The following is a 14488-nucleotide window of genomic DNA, read 5'->3' as shown; positions in this document are numbered from 1 at the left end:
GGAGGGTCTTAAAAGCCGGACTCAGATGTTCTTATTTCATCCTGTAGCCAGGTAGGGAGCCCCCAAAGCTTTCTCAGTAGGGATGTGGTGTTCCCAGACTTTAAGAAGCTATTTGTATATTATGTGAAGGCTGGATTGGAAAAGGGGGAGACTGTAGGCCCTGGCCAAGGCCACAGAGACCAACATGGAGACTTTCACTAGTTCTGTGAAACATTATAAAGGCCTGGAAAAGTGTTGGTACTTATCCCATTTTGTAGGTGGGGAAACTGAGATATAGAAGGACAAGTACATTCCTGCCCTTACGTAGTCAAGAAGTATGTATCAGCCATTTGGGGGACATGGGGCATTATGCTCAGATATACTTGGGAGAACAGTGAAGTGACTGTGTTCCAGAGCCCAGGAGGCAATCTGGGGCTCAGTAGTGCTCTGTCCTGGAGCCCTGAGTCTTTGTTCACATGAATAGGTAATCAGAGTGGCCTTCCTACAAAACCATTAGTGCTGCAAACAGATGAATGCTTGACACTGAAAACAGATGTGAAGAGTGCGTTTTAGACGTCTCTCCTAAGACAGCCTGAGTCTGCTAACTCCTCAGAGTTGTTTTTCAAAGGATGGCAGGAGTGTAGTCGTGGTGTTCCTGAAGAAGGCAGAGAGCACCAAGGGGACAGCAGGCGGAAGATCAGAAGGGGATACAACAGGCAGCTTTGAAACTGAGTTGAATCTGCTTCTACCAAACCAAGCTGAGTGTCACAGAGACTCACGCTCTCATACACAGTGCTATTGTTCTGTCCTCTGTGTATGCAAAGGTTTATGTCTGTCACCTTTATAATAAGAAGAAGTGCAATTCTGGAAAAAATGGCCACAACTAGCCAGAGGGCTTTTTGGCAGCTGAATGGTGTGGCACGGAATAGTCCTTAAGGAAGATGACCCTGTTTGTGCTAGGCCGAATGGATTTGAGAGGAGAGAGCCTGGAGGTTGATGGGTTAGCTCGGAAGCTGTCTTAATCCGGTGTGAAGGGATAACGTGATAAAGGCTGAGGCGGTGGGGGTGGAGGTAACAATGGACTGGAAGGGATGGGTGAACATAACAATCATTTCATAAAAGGGAGAATCAATAGAATTTTTGACAGAAGAAAAGGGATGCCCTGTGGATCTGAAAAGCTGAGTTGTGAACTGACAGCAGAAAATCTTGGGGGCAGCTGGAGATGTGAGACTGAAAGGAGTGGACAGGAGACGTCAGGTGAGGCGTCATTACTGTCACAGACCCCCCTGAGGTGAGGGAGGAGGCCTGCCATTCCTCTGTAACTCTCCTACACCTGCTGCTTCCTCCTCCTGAAGGAGACAGCAAGTGCTGTGTTTCTTGAGGATATTCAGTGCTAGGCTTTCCATGAAGAGTAAGCACTTTTAATATAGCGTATGCACTGGTCAGCAGTTAGCTGAAGATGAAAGTAGCCCTCCTCAGGAAAGGTAAAGGTTGTTAGCCATTTCCATGTGGATACAAGTGACAGGCCCAGGAGGAACCTAGAAAATGCTGCCAAGGATGGGGACACGTTGCCTGAGGCGCTGACGACCACAGAGGTGTAGCTTGTGGTTTCTTCGCGCTGTCCCCTGAATGCAGGACATGCAGAAGACCCAGAGTTACATAAGTGAGTAGCTGGCTAAGAAGGCGGTGTCTGGAAATAGGATCTGGGTTTCTGGATCCAGGCTACAATAATAGATGGACGGATCCCTGGCCAGAGATGGTGTGCACCTCACAGAGGCTGGTGACAACATTTTTGTGAGGTACCCTACAGTCAAAAGGGCTTTGAAGACAAGAGAAGAAAAAGACTGCTTAGGTGCGTGTGTGTATGTATATACACACTTCATTGTCTGTGGTACCTCTTAGAAAAATGTCGTTTCCTTGATTATCTCTTTTAGTTAGGTCTGCTTTTGTGTTTGCTTTTTCTGAGACCGTGATTGCTACTTTTGCCTTTTTTGTTTTTTACTTCAGCTGAAGCATAATAGATTCTGCTCCAGCCTCTTAACTTTAAATCAGTGTGTACCTTTCTGTTTCTCGTGTGTTTCTTATAAACCACATATTGTTGGATTCTGGTTTCTAATTTATTCTGCCCTCTTCTGTTTTATGGGTGAGTTCATCCCGTTCACTTTCATAGTTATGGTGACTAACTGTGTATCACCCTCCATCATATTTTGTCAGACTTATCCTTCTCTTTTTTTTGCCTTATCCCCTCCTCGAGAGTCTGTTTTGCTTTTGATCACTGCTTCCTTTAATCTGCTCTCCCTCTTATTCCCCTCCTCTTTCTCTTAATCCTTTTCCCTCCTGCTTTCCTGTTGGATCAGATGAATTTCTGTACCCAACTGTGTGTTTATATTTATTCTTCCCTCCACCAATTCGGATGAAAATAACGTTGAAGTGTTGTTCCCTTCTCCCCTCTCCCCTTAGCCCTTCCATTGTATAAACTCTTTTCTTTCATTCCCCGTTTAGATGAGGTAATGCTTCTCTTGAGTCCTGTGTTTAGATGTCAGATTTTATATTCAGTTCTGGTCTTTTCATCAGGAATGATTAAAAATCCTCCATTTCATTAAATATACATTTTTTTCCTCCACTGAAGGATTATACTGTTTTGCTGGACAAGTTCTTCTTGGTTGAAATCCTAGCTCCCTTTGCCTTTCAAAGCCTTTGTTCCTTTGTGAACATGTATGCTGCGATACATCCAAAAAGCTGCGATATCACCAGATAGGTGATCTGGACTGCGGCTCCTTGGTACTTGAATTCTTTCTCTCTGGCTGCTTGCAGTATATTTTCTCTCACCTGGAAGTTCTGGATTTTGTCCATGATGTTCCTGGGAGTTTTCATCTTGGGGTTTTTTTTTCTGGATGTGACTAGTAGATTTTTTTTTTCTCCTTAAAGTTTGCCCCCTGGTTCTGAGAGATCTGGACAGTTTTAAGATTTTTTTCCCAAGGCAGTTGAGGTTAAGTGACTTGCCCAGGGCCACACAGCTACTATGTATCATGTGTCTGAGGTCAGATTTGAACTCAGGACCTCCTGACTCCAGGGCTGGTGCTCTATCCACTGCACCACCTAGCTGCTCCTTGTTTTAAGATTTCTTGGCATAGATTGTATAGTCTGTTTTTTTGGTATTGGCATTTAAATAGTCCAATTTAAAAATTTTTTTCTCCTTAGTCTGTTTTCCAGGTTAGTTGTTTCTGCTGAGGTAACTTACATTTTCTTTTATTTTTCAGTCTTTTCACTTTGTAAAAACATGTCTTGTTGCCTTACGGAAACATTGGCTTCTGTTTGGTCCATTACGGTTTTCGCGGAGTTTGTTGCTTGGTTGAAGTTTGGTCCCTCTTGTGCCAAGCTATTAATTCCCTTTTCCAATTTGATCTTCCATAGCTCTCCTTTCCTTTATGGTTTTTGCCCCTAGTACTCCCATTTAATTTGTAAAAGCACGTTTGCCTCTTTTTCTTAAACTCTTGCTTTATCTCTTCCAGGAATTTTAGTTGAGTTTGTGTCCAGGTTGTGTTTTTCTCTGGGGCTTTGGTTGTTCATGTTTTGGAGTTGTTCTCTCCTTCTGCATTTGTGCTTTGAGCATCCCTGCCACCGTCACAGCTCGTAAGGGTGGGGTTCTCTTCTTTTGTTCGCTCATTCTTCTGGTCTGCTTCCTGACGTGGGATTTGATGTTGGGGTTGAACTCTACCATACTTCTGGAGGAGACATCTGGGCTGGTTCTCGCGCTGCTTTCTTGGGATGTTGAGCATTGTTTTGTTCCGGGCTCTCAGGAACAGCTCAGGTCAGGGACCTCTAAGTCTCCAGTGCTCCCATAGTGGTCTGATCCTGCCCCCTGGTCGGAGCTCTGCAAGTTCCTGACCTGGGTTTGGGCATGAACAGGAGTGGAAGCTGCTGGTGGACTCTGCCCCCATCTTGGAAGCTCTGCAGGCATCTTGGTGACATGCCCTAGCCGTGCCCCTGCAGGCTTCAGATTGGTCTGGAAGCTGGACCCGAGAACTTTCTCTGCTCCTTGGGGTCTGAGTCACACCACTCAGCCTAGGGCCTGAGGCCTCGCTCTACCCTGGATCCGCCCCATGTGCAGGTTCCTGTCCATGAACCATCACCTAGAACTGGGTAGCGCATGACAAAGCTGCCAGTTGGCAGCCGTTCCTTCACCCCGTGGTGCCCTTCTGTGGGTCTGAGACCCCCTGGTGCTCTGGCACTCAGTCTCTCCCTGGGCTCCAGAAAGGTTTACACCCCACAGCTCTTTGCCAGACCCCGTACCCAGTATGGCTCCATCTCATGGTGTTACACGTGTGGTTGTCCGTTCACCAAATATTTCTTTAGCACCCAGTGTGTCTGGAGTATTGAGCAAGGTCCCTTGGGGATACCACCACGGAAAAGATCCTGTTGTCACCTTTCTATGAAATGTGTATTTTAATCTGGGGACCAAGGGCCACTCAGAGAATTCCCCTGAAAGACAGACTACACAGACACCCAGCAAGAGAAGTTCTCTCCATGGTTCCAGAGTTGGGAGAGAGCTGCTCTGGCTCCGTAGAGAAATGAGAGAAGGCTGGAGAGGGGAGGAGGTAGCATTTGAGGGATGGACGATGACCAGAAAGATGGAGTTTGGGTGAAGGGCATTTAAGGCAGAGAGAACATTCTGAGGAAAGGAAGTGAGGGGAAGTTGGGTCCTAGAATGTGGTCTAGATTGGCAAGGGCATAGGGTATGGAGGGGAGTATTGGGACAGATTATACTGGCCGCATGCCGACCTTCTGCCAGCCGTGCACCAGTACCTACTTCTCTTATAATAAGTACACTACCAGAGTCTTACCCACACCAGGGTCTTCGGTCCTCAGCCGGATCACCACACAGAGACGAGCCATCGGGAGGCACCAACACCAGAGCTTTATTCAGAGGCCAACACAGCAAGCCATCATAGCAAGCCCAAGCAGCAAGGCCAGAGCAACAGGGCAGGAGCCAGGGGAGAGCGCACGTGATCTGACCACGCTTGTTCCTAAAAACCTACTTAGCCCCTCCTCCCCAGCCCGCTTACTAGCCAATGATTGTAGGGTCAGATACCGGAAGGGGCTGTCTGAGTTTAGCACACCAAGGGGGAGGGAGTGACGTAGGAGGCCAGGACCGGATATAGGAAGGAAGCATCTGGGAATGGCGCATGGACAAGAGTACGTGACCTAGGAAGTCAGACTCAGGAGGGGACTGGGTCAGTGCTGCACAAAGGGACCCAGGAAGTCAGGAAGGTCACAAGAGGCATCTGGGGATGACGTTGCATATAGGGAGGGGACTAAGCAGAGGGAACTCAGTCCTCTGCCGTCCCACTCCCACGTGGCACCGCCCCTTGCCTCAGGAGCTCAAGCTCTGACTACTTCCTTGTACCCAGCTTATCTCACAAAGCATTGCCCAATTGCCTCAGGGCTTCTCTGTATCCAGTCCATCCCAGTACACACGACTCTGCCTACCACAGCCCCTGCCTCGACTTCCAAAATACCCAGATCTTACCCTACTCTTGCCACAGCGCCCAACCTGGTAGCTGCCAACATCAGACAGTCCCTCACAACTCCCCCTTTTTGTTTAATAGAGGGGTGGAGACGGGGTCTCCATACTAGGCCTTCGGTACTGAGTGCCTCTACAAAACCTCTAAGAATCCTAAGAAAACCTCCTAAAATAGTGGGTAGTAACAATAACAGTATAAATGCAAAAAGAGTTATAAATGCCCAATGGGTTACAAAGGAGGGGATGGGGAAAGACATATGCTTAATCCAATCATTAAGGTGATGAACAATATCATCAGTCTCGTGTTGGTGCCAAGTGTCAGATATGTTCTGCGCCAGTCTAATTAACATCCGCAAAGCCTGGAGTACAGAGGAAAGATTTGTAGCCTAGATCTGGGAAAAGGCACAGGTAACATTACATCAAATAGGAAAGAAAAGAGAGTGTCATATACTTTGTGAAACGGTGTCGCAAGTGGCGTTATGGTTTAAGGGTGTTACACAAATGGATCAATATCAGCCATCACATGGCAACTGCTGTCTCAATTCCAGCCACATAAGTTCATTCCCAATGTTCTGAGTAGCCAATGCTACTTTTTCAATCTGCTCCTCCAGCTGCTGATCAATATCAGCCTGCACTTGGAGGGCTTGGGCGAATTTATTGTCCAGTTCCTCTATTTTTGAGGCAAGCAATTGCTGTCCACTATAGAAGTCCTGTATCTGGAACTCCTCAAAGATGGATGCTGCCAACGCCAAGTGCCCCCAGCCATTCTCTCGTGCTTCCCAGGGCACTGGAGCTGGTGCAACCTGTGGCAAAGTCCTGATCGCACAAAAAGTGAAAACAGTTTTACTCAGTTTAGACATCCTAACTGTCTTTTCTTTCTGCTCTCTCTGAATTTTCTGTTGACTGTGTTTCTTCTCCCATCCTTGTTGTCTCTCCCGGAGCTTCTTCAACTCGTTTTGTTCTTCTTTCTGGTACCCAGCGTCTCTGGCCATCAGCATCTGTAAGACATAAATACCCCGGCCCTCTCCACAACACTACAGATGGGCCTTGCCAGTTTCCTTCATCGTCCTTCCAGAGGACTTTCTGGTTAAGGGATGGTGCGTGTAGTGCTGTTTTTAAGGGGCCAGATGAATTACAAGTGGGTGGTGTTATTAGCTGTAGCATGCTAGGGGATAGGCCCGTGTCTCTATCTAGACAGAGAAAATTGTATGTATATAAAGCTTTATCCACATCTGCTTGGGTAGGCCACCGCCCAGAGCCCCGACCTCCTACTCCCCCTTTTTGTTTACTGAGGGTAGCTTTCAAGGTACGATGGGCTCGCTCAACAATAGCCTGACCTGTGGGGTTATAGGGGATCCCTGTAACATGCTTAATGCCAAAGGATGTAAAAAAGGCAGTCATTTGTGTAGATAAATAGGCAGGCCCATTGTCAGTTTTAATGACATGAGGGATCCCCACAGAGGCAAAACAATGGTACAGATGCTTAATAACTGATGGGGTGTTCTCCTTACTGGATACAGTGGCCATTATAAATTTGGAAAAAGTATCAATGCAGACATGGATAATGACACGGCCAAGATGAGTGACATCCATTTGCCACAAGTCATTGGGAAAAAGACCTCGTGGGTTAATCCCCTTACTGGGTGGAGGGGGGAGAAAAGGAACACAGCGCACACATCGCCTCACAATTTGTCGAGCCTGTTCACGAGTTAAACCATACAGGCGTCTCAGGGAGCTCGCTGGTAGGTGTAAAAAATCATGGGCTTGTTCAGGAGGGGTGAGGACTGGCAGTAGGGAGCACTGTAAGACACGATCCGCTACATCATTGCCTTCAAAAATGCCTCCTGAGGTGGACTGATGAGAATAAACATGGAGAATGTAAAGGGGGTTTTTTCGCTGCAACAAAATTTGCTGTAATTCCCTCAGGAGAGAGGATATGGTGGACTTATGAGGTTGGAGGACGGCGTCCTCTATGCATTTAACAACCTTTACTGCATATAGACTATCAGAGATTATGTTTATAGGCTCAGGATATTTACGGCAAGCCTGGAGGATGGCAAAGAGCTCATTTTTCTGGGTAGAGTCATAGGAGGTTTCTAATACTGTTATTTCCTTGGAGGCCTCATGATAAATAGAGGCCTTATAGTTTTTTGTAGCATCAGTGAAAACATTTGAGCCTTGAACAGGTTCTCCCATAACCTTTTGTTGGGGTGGTACTAAGGTTATTTGCTCTAGCATAGGGAGAAGCAGACAGGAGGAATGAGGACTTATCTCGGCCCATTGGGAGCAATGTGCCCAAGACCAATAGGTTTGCATAATGGCTTCTCGCTGTCCAGGTTCAAAATTCGAGTAAAGTAAAGGTTGCTGTCCAGACAAGTGGACAGCCCTTTGTACTGCAGCTAAGGCTAGTTCCCCTAACATCTCATAATAATTTGGCAGTACCTTGTGAGCCTTCTTTGCATATACAAATTCTAACAATTTGGAACCTTGGTGTATAACACAAAAAGGACTCTGTAGATTGACCAAGGAGACCTCTATTCTACCTTTGGGGTCCCATCTGGCGGTCTAGGCTTGGGCAGCAAATGAGAATATTTGGGACACTGCTGCCTTAGCAGCAGGAGTCCATGCCCGAGGGGAGTTTAAATCTGAATTTCCTTTTAATATATCATATAAAGGCTGCATTACAGCAGGAGGAATGGGTGTGCGGGCCCTGAGCCATTGGATCTGTCCCACTAACTTTTGGAAATGATTCAAGGTGGTTATCTTATCAAGCACTAGTTCAGGAATTTGATTGCTAATAGAGACAGCCTCCATACGAAGGCCTAGGTATATGAGTGGGTAATTTTGTTGGACTTTGTCAGGGGCCACCACCAAACCATAATGAGCAAGTGCAGAGACGGTTTCTTTTACTAATCTTGCTAGTGTCTCATGACTGCTGGTGGCTAATAAAATATCGTCCATATAGTGAAGTATTGTGGCTTTAGGCCATTTGTCCCTGATAGGGTCCAGCACTCTTCCCACATGAGCCTGACATAAGGTGGGACTGCAGCACATTCCTTGGGGCAGGACCTTCCACTGATATCTTAAATCTGGTCCTGCATTATTGGTAGTGGGTATGGTAAAGGCAAATCTCTTTCTATCTTCTGGGGATAATGGGATAGAGAAAAAACAATCTTGGATGTCTATGACTGTCACAGGCCGTCCAGAAGGCACTAAATTAGGGGAGGGAAGGCCAGGCTGTAGGGTTCCCATGGGCTCTAGGGTGGTGTTAACCGCCCTGAGATCTATTAACATTCGAAATTTCCCTGATTTCTTTTTTATTACAAACACTGGGCTGTTCCAGGGGCTGGATGTGGGCTCAATGTGCCCCACCTGTAACTGGTGCTGCACTATATCACGTAAAGCCTGGACTTTCTCTGCAGGGAGGGGCCATTGGGGTACCCAGACTGGGTTATTAGATCTCCATGTTAGAGGAGTGGGTCTGATACAATAAAATTTTTCTTGTTGCCCAACGGCCCCAATTAAAAATCCTGCGGGGGTGGTATATAAACAGATGCACCACAAGCCTTCAAAATATCCCTTCCCCATAAATTCTATCTCAAACCAGCAACCAGCGGGGTCGATTTGGAAAATTCCCTTGCTGAAAAGGGGAAGTCCGAACCACGGGGTAAAAGTCGGAGATTGTCCGGATGCAGCCCTGAGGGCGCATTCCGAGGGGGTGGAGCTTCCATCTGGTAAGCTTGCTGAGGGGCCCTCCTTGCCCCGCCTCCCGACTGGTTTGCAGCATTCTTTAGCATAATGGCCGGATTTGTTACAACTGTAACAAATTGCCTTAGGGCGGGCTCCACCAGGTTTCTGGCTGCATTGTGCCTTGAACTGACCGGCTTTTCCATATAGATAGTACAATTTAGTCTCTTTTGTTTTCAGCACTTCTGAGAGTCCTCTCCAAACGGCTGCGTGTAGTTGGCCACGAAATCCGGGAAGCGTTTATCAGGACCTTTTTTAATCTTGGTCAGGGAGGGCCTTTGTTTCCCCAAAGCCTGAATCTTACTAAAAGCCCGTAGGGCACATTGGGAAACAGCTGCAAACGCTGTGTTTAGTGCCTCTTTTAACTCCTCAAATTTCTTCCATTCTAAAGGGGCCCAGGTCCTCCCTCCGTCGGTTAAGTGTGGGGGAGGGGGCCGTCCCTCCACGTGGCTTTCCTTGCTATGGTTTCCTGCTCTCTCCCGGCTCCTGCCCTCCCGCTCCCGCCCCCCTGCCCGGCCTTGCTTTCTTTTCTCTTGCTTATTTTCCCATTCGCTGTTTCCAGTGTCCTCTGTCTCACTCCCTGAGTCTGTCTCACTCCTAGACTCTTCCTCACTACTGATTTCTGCTTCTTTCACTCTTTTATACACTTCTTTCCCTTGCACCTCCCGATCCGGGACCTTACCAAACAGTTGTCCCATCCTCCTTCCTTAGCCCTATCGGCTAAGGGTCTCGTCTCTCTTCCCGCAACCAGACCAGCTGGTCCACGGGGCCTCTGGTCTATTTCCTCCGCCCCACGTTGGGCGCCACTTGTACTGGCCGCACGCTGACCTTCTGCCAGCCGTGCGCCAGTACCTACTTCTCTTATAAGAAGCACACTACCAGAGTCTTACCCACACCTGGGTCTTTGGTCCTCAGTCGGATCACCACACAGAGACGAGCCATCGGGAGGCACCAACACCAGAGCTTTATTCAGAGGCCAACACAGCAAGCCATCATAGCAAGCCCAAGCAGCAAGGCCAGAGCAACAGGGCAGGAGCCAGGGGAGAGCGCACGTGATCTGACCATGCTTGTTCCTAAAAATCTACTTAGCCCCTCCTCCCCAGCCCGCTTACTAGCCAATGATTGTAGGGTCAGATACCGGAAGGGGCTGTCTGAGTTTAGCACACCAAGGGGGAGGGAGTGACGTAGGAGGCCAGGACCGGATATAGGAAGGAAGCATCTGGGAATGGCGCATGGACAAGAGTACGTGACCTAGGAAGTCAGACTCAGGAGGGGACTGGGTCAGTGCTGCACAAAGGGACCCAGGAAGTCAGGAAGGTCACAAGAGGCATCTGGGGATGACATTGCATATAGGGAGGGGACTAAGCAGAGGGAACTCAGTCCTCTGCCGTCCCACTCCCACGTGGCACTGCCCCTTGCCTCAGGAGCTCAAGCTCCGACTACTTCCTTGTACCCAGCTTATCTCACAAAGCATTGCCCAATTGCCTCAGGGCTTCTCCGTATCCAGCCCATCCCAGTACACACGACTCTGCCTACCACAGCCCCTGCCTCGACTTCCAAAATACCCAGATCTTACCCTACTCTTGCCACAGCGCCCAACCTGGTAGCTGCCAACATCAGACAGTCCCTCACAACAGATAGCTGGGAAGGAAGAGCTGTTCTCGAAAGAATTTGAAATGTATTCTGTAGGCATTTGGGAGCCATTGAAGGTCTTTAAGTAAAGGAGAAACCTCGGTGTGAGTCCCCGTTCTGACATTTATTAGATATTTAATTTTGGGTAAGTAATTTATCTCTCTGAGCTTCAGTTTCTTCATCTATATATTTACATATATATTTTGAGCTAGAAGAGATTCTGGAGATTAGATAGTCCAGTCTTTCATTTTTATTTTATTTTACTTACACTTAATTTTTATTTTATTTTTTCTCGATTACATATAAACAAAATCTTTTAATTTAATAATTTTTTAAAATAATTAATTAATTAATTTTTCGTTTTCAGCATTCACCTCCATAAAATTTTGAGTTTTAAATTTTGTCCCCCTCCCCTCCCCCCAGAGGGCATGCAATCTGGTATGGGCTCTACTGATCCTGATACTCTGCTGAATATTGAGCCTGCTTTCCCATTGGTCATGATGTAAAGAAAAATTAGAACTAATGGGGGGAACCATGAGAATGAAGCAGTAAAACAAAGCAACAAAAGAGGAGAGCAAATAGTCTGCTTCAATCTGCATTCCCACTCCATAGTTCTGTCTCTGGATGTGAACAGCGTTTTCCATCACGAGGCCTTTGGAGATGTCTTAGATCTTTCAATTGCTGAGAAGGGCTAAGTCTGTCAATGTTAGTCATCGCACAACATGGCTGTTATTGTGTGCAGTGTTCTCCTGGTTCTGCTCACTTCACTCAACATCAGACCATACAAGTCTTTCCAGGTTTTTCTGAAGTCCACTTGCTCATCATTTCTTATAGCACAATAGTATTCCATCACATTCATATACCACAACTTGTTCAGCCATTCCCCAATTGATGGGCATCCCCTCAATTTCCAATTCTTTGCCACCACACAGAGAGTTCCTATACATATTTTTGTACATGTGGGTCCTTTCTCCATTTGTATGATCTCTTTGGGATATAGCCCTAGAAGTGCTATTGCTGGGTCAAAGGGTATGCACATTTTTATAACCCTTTGGGCCTAGTTCCAAATTGCTCTCCAGAATGGTTGGATTAGTTCACAACTCCACCAAAAATGCATTAATGTTCCAATTTTCCCACATCTTCTCTAGCATTTATCATTTCCCTGTTTTGTCATGTTAGCCAGTCTGATAGGTACGATGTGATGCCTCAAGAGTTGTTTTGATTTGTATTTCTCTAATCAATAGTGATTTAGAGCATTTTTTCATAATGATTATAATAAGTAGCTTTAATTTCTTCATCTGAGAACTGCCTATTCATATACTTTGACCATTTATCAATTGAGGAATGACTTGTATTTTTAGAAATTTGACTTAATTCTCTATATATTTGAGAAGTGAGGCCTTTATCAGAGAAACTTGTTACAAATTTTTTTTTCCAGTTTACTGCTTTCCTTCTAATCTTGGCTATATTGGTTTTGTTTGATATAATCAAAACTATCCATTTTATATCCTGCAATGCTCTCTATCTCTTGTTTAGTCCAAAATTCTTCCCTTGTTCATAGATCTGACAGATAAACTGTTTCATGCTCCCTTAATTTGCATTATGATATCACCCTTTATACCTAAATCACGTACCCATTTTGATCTTATCTTAGCATGTGGTATGACATGTTGGTCTATGCTTAGTTGTTGCCAAACTGCTTTCCAGTTTTCCCAGCAGTTTTGTCAAATAGTGAATTCTTGTGTTGGGTTACTAGATTGCTATGATCATTTACTCCTGTGTATTGTGTACTTAATCTATTCCACTGATCTACCACTCTGTTTCTTAGCCAGTCCCAAATTGTTTTGATGATTACCACTTTGTAATACAGTTTGAGATCTCGTTACTGGTAGGCCACTTTCATTCACCATCTATAAAATTCTTATGGTGAGAATACATGTCTTACCTTCCCCATGAGGTTGTTTTGAGGGAGGTGCTTTGTAAACTTTAATTTGCCATATGATCATTATTATTATTATTTTTATTATTATGTGCCATGATAAGAACTGGGCTTTAGGAAAATTAGAGATTAAAATGTACTTAAGATGGTTTGGAAGAGGGAAAAGACAAGAGAAGGGGAGTTCATTTAGGAGGCTCCTGCAGTACTCCAAGTAAGAAGAAAAATAAGAATTTAAATGTAGGTAGAGGCAGTAGGGATGAGATGAAGATGTATTCTAGGGATAGCATCAACAGAACTTGTCAGCTGCCTTGGAGGAGGAGTTAATGATGATCCTGGTGTTCTAAGCCTGGGTGACGGAGAGGATGGTAATGCCATGGAGGGGCTAGTAAAAAGAAGTGAGGAGAAGTGGTTTTCTTTTCAAGGAGGAAGAATGAAAGAATTTCTTTGGGATGTGGTGAATTTGAGCTGCTCTTGGAGCTGCCAGGTGGATAGGCCCAGCAGTGAGTTGGAAATGTGGGCCTGGACATGTGGATTTGGGAACTGTGTCCTTGGAAGGGATTGTGAAAGAGTGTGAAGAGCTAAGAACAGAGACTTGTGGGATGCCTCCATTTAGGGAGGAGCCAGCCAAGGACACAGACCAGAGTGGCCAGAGGGCCACAGTGACAGTGACCTTGAAGGTCTGCAGTGCTGTGCAGTGGGTAGTGCCGAGATGATGATCCCTTGTGTAGAGATGGAATTTTATAGCCTGAGAGGAAACTGAGGCTCAAAGAGATTGTGATTTACCCAGAGAGACACAGCTTTAGGTGGCACAGCCGGACTCAGACCAAGATTTTCTGTTAAAACCAGCAGGAAGAGGAAACGGACCTTATGTCTAAACATTTATAGAAGCTCTTTTCTCTGTAGCAAAGAAGTGGAAATAGAGGGAGAGCCCATCATATAGGGAATGGCTAAACAAATTGTAGCAGATGAAAGTAACGTAATATTATTGTGCCATAAGAAATGGTGAAAGGGATGGTGTTAGAGAAACCTGGGAAGACTTGTGTGAACTGATTCACAGTGAAGAGAAACGAACTAGGAGAATAACAACATTGTTAAAAAAGCATTGTTGAGAAATTTACCGCCTGTTATTTATGCAGTACCTCACCATGGTTCCAGAGGACTGATGATGAAACGTGCCGCTCACATCCTGACGCTGAACGCACAATGACTCATACGGCTTTGGACGTGGCTTCTCTGCAGATTTGTTTTGCTCAGCTATGCTTGTTACAAGCATTTTTTTGTCCTTTTCGGTTGGGAGGAAAGGGAAGCTAGTTACAGTGCTGCTAAACCAGAAGAAAAGAGGGTCACGGAAGCATTTTTTAAAATGCATCGATGAGAAACGAAAGAAGTCCAGAAGGAAACAGACAGAGCAGCTTTCAAAGTAACATGTTGAATTCATTATATAATTTTTTAAAAAGCGAACTATGCAGAGGTTCATGATTTCATATATAATCCTTTTTTATGTTCTACTTTGTATATGGAAATACTGATTTTGGGGGTATTTAGGTTTGAAATTTTAAAAAGTGCTTTATAAAGAGCTCACTGCCACATCTGTGTATCCAGACTGCCTTTCGGCATGTGAATTATTTTCAACTGGAATCTGTATATTTAAGAGTTTGTGCAAGTGC

The 14488-nt window shown here is 45.6% G+C and overlaps 1 protein-coding gene across 1 annotated transcript in view; it reads left to right on the top strand.

The window, feature by feature from the left end:
* BBS7 (Bardet-Biedl syndrome 7) overlaps positions 1–14488 on the top strand; it is a 72069-nt gene that overhangs the window by 48992 nt on the left and 8589 nt on the right. The gene's annotated exons all lie outside the window — the stretch shown is intronic.

Source organism: Vombatus ursinus, unplaced genomic scaffold (genome assembly GCF_900497805.2).
Source record: "Vombatus ursinus unplaced genomic scaffold, bare-nosed wombat genome assembly UNPS02010193.1, whole genome shotgun sequence".
NCBI classification, from domain to species: domain Eukaryota; kingdom Metazoa; phylum Chordata; class Mammalia; order Diprotodontia; family Vombatidae; genus Vombatus; species Vombatus ursinus.
The sequence above is the reverse complement of the archived record's forward strand: the minus strand, read 5'-3'. Positions and strand labels throughout refer to the sequence as shown.